This window comes from Solanum tuberosum, unplaced genomic scaffold (assembly GCF_000226075.1).
Source record: "Solanum tuberosum cultivar DM 1-3 516 R44 unplaced genomic scaffold, SolTub_3.0 scf00142, whole genome shotgun sequence".
Classification (NCBI taxonomy): domain Eukaryota; kingdom Viridiplantae; phylum Streptophyta; class Magnoliopsida; order Solanales; family Solanaceae; genus Solanum; species Solanum tuberosum.
Genome location: NW_006239067.1, coordinates 849716 through 852566, shown reverse-complemented (window position 1 = coordinate 852566; position 2851 = coordinate 849716). Strand labels below are relative to the sequence as shown.

Below are 2851 nucleotides of genomic sequence, written 5' to 3'. Positions count from 1 at the left end.
TCTTTCTAATATTCTAAAACTTTAATATTACCCATATTTGGAGCCAGATTCAATAAAAATGTCACCCCATATCCCTGTTCAAATTCCACTTTCACATCTTGCAAGGAATTTGCTTACCAACACAATATAAATAGGAATGAATGTGGTAACAAGATTAAACAAACAAGTGTAAGTGCAAGAGTACTAGTTGGAGATGATGAACAAAAATAGTTCTCAGGTCTATTAAGGTGTTCACGAGAGATCCCTTGACTATTTCATGAAGGTTTAATTGCTTTGTTGTTTGATGCCCTACTGAAGTGCTTGGGGGAACTCCCGAGTTTACTTTGAAATTTAAACAAAAAGTAGAGTGCAAGAGTATTAATGGAAGATGATGAATGCAATGATTCATACCTATATCTATCAAGGTGTTCTCGAGAGTTCCCTTGACCACTTCATGAGGGATTAATTTCTTCATTTTTGTTGCCCTGCTGAAGTGTTTGGGGGAACTCTCGGTTCACTTTGAAGTTTACAAACAAGTAAATAAAAGTGCAAGAGTAGAGGTAGATGATGAATGCAATGATTCATACCTATATCTATCAAGGTGTTCTCGAGAGTTCCCTTGACCACTTCATGAGGGATTAATTTCTTCATTTTTGTTGCCCTGCTGAAGTGTTTGGGGGAACTCTCGGTTCACTTTGAAGTTTACAAACAAGTAAATAAAAGTGCAAGAGTAGAGGTAGATGATGAATGCAATGATTCATTGTAACAACTATCAAGGTGTTTCGGAGAGTTACCTTGACCACTTCATGAGGTCTGAATAACTGCATTGTTTGATGCCTATTGAAGTGTTTGGGGGATATGTAACATGGCATATAGAACATCAAAAGGCCCTCATATCATAAAATAGTTTGGCAAAGCGGAAGTCGAACATAGTCTCAATAATCCATCTAATACATCAAAATAAGTGGCTGTGACGTAATTCATACACCACGTACAATGTCTGAAAACTGAAATTTAAAAAAAATCTATAAAAGTGTCTTGGTCCTCGGAAAATGAGGACTCCCCAATCTCTCAATCAACAAAAGAGATCAACTAGACACAAGTATGGAAGGTAGGAGTGTTGGACCTTACATTAGTGAAAAAATGTAGACCATTAGTACATAGAATGTACCAAGTATGATAGCAATGCACAGACATTATGAAATCATGCTAAAAGAACTTTACATGACATGCAATGACCAAGCTAAAAAATAAGATAAGAGGTTAGAAAACACAAGTTGTAATCCTGGTCAATGCAGGCTTAGCAAATTTAAAATACTTGGTGAGATACTTTGAAAGTAACCTAGTTTATTATTATGGGATATTTACCTTTAACTGACATAGACCAGGTGAGCTAAAACATGGAATCTGGTGTCTATCCCACTGTGAAAAGAGATTTCCCACTTGCCAAGGTAAGGACCATAAACTTTTAACTTACATGGATCCACTAGCTAAGACATCCTACGGGGGCACGTAGTTAGGGACAAAGAGATTGCTACTAGAGACCCAAACTCTACTAATAGGAGAGCCTACATCGCAATATCCTCTCAGTGCTAAGTAAAATCCCATGAAATAATCATTTATCATACTCATTTCATCATCCATGGAAAGGCACAATTAAGCTATCAATCCAAGCTAAAGCCATTTAGAATAGCTCCTTAAATCTTGATTCGACATAGGTGATAAAACCTTTAAACCTTATGAATCTTTATGTGAGAAAAACTTTCACAATTTCGTTGATACTTTCATCTTAAAAGCATCCTCAAATCATATGCATCAATTTCATAAAAACATGCATATCTTCTTAAATTCATATTTCATAGTTCAGAAGCTTCATCACGTGTTCATAGTAAAAAATTATGGATCATGCATAGATTGATATAATTCAACTCCAAATCATGTAAATACTTCAATTCATGCATTAGAAGATAGAAAACAACCAAATGAATTATAATTGAGAAGAACCCATGGAAATTGAATAAAATCCTACCTTTGAATTGAGAATTAAACTTGTACAATTGGAATCTTTGGGGACCCAATGAAAGAAAGGACTTCATAGGTGAATACTAACAAACTTTGATGATCAAAGCCCAAAAGCTATGGTGAATTGGAGACCTAGAAGTGAAACTCTAGCTTCTTCTTCCTTTAGCTTGAGAGAGAAATTTGGGGGTGGGGGGGGGGGAACTTGGAGGAAATTTGGGATTTAGAAGAATGATTTCAGAATGGGTAGTTTAAGGACTTAAAATACTTATATAGAGCTTAGAATATGGGTCAAAACGACATAGTTTAGGTATTAAAAACATAGGGAAAAGACCCTAAAACCCCTTAAAAGATAACTGTTGACTCAGTCTACGGGTGTGACGTACCGTAGAAATTCATATGGTCCATACTGGTCAGCCGTAGACTAAGTACTGGAGCCCTATAATCAAGCCAACTTTGATGAGACTGGTCTACGGCCCGTAGAACCTTCTACGGTCCATAGATCCCAACCGTAGGACTCAACTTTGACCCTAAAATTTCACTAAATCTGAGACTTTTCTACGAGACATATCTACGACTCGTAAAACATTTGATGGACCGTCCTGGTCGACCGTAGAATAAGATACTGAAACTTGATTTTCCCAAAAATTCAACCCACTTTCTACGGATGCCTTTTATGATTCGTAGAAGCTTCTACGATCTGTACACTGGACCTATAGAATACAAACAGCAGCCAAACAAGTTTTCTTTTCTTTTTCCAAAATCTGAGGTGTTATAATATCTCCCCCTTGAGAACATTCTTCCTCGATTGGGACTCAATCTACAATAAAAAGATTAGGGGAAAGAGATCTAA

The 2851-nt window shown here is 36.4% G+C and overlaps 1 non-coding gene across 1 annotated transcript; it reads left to right on the top strand.

The window, feature by feature from the left end:
- Nucleotides 1-592: 592 nt before the first annotated feature.
- On the top strand, nt 593-664 carry MIR395A (microRNA MIR395a). Its single transcript, NR_127238.1, has one exon. It is a non-coding gene; the product is annotated as a microRNA MIR395a (primary transcript).
- Nucleotides 665-2851: the final 2187 nt, after the last annotated feature.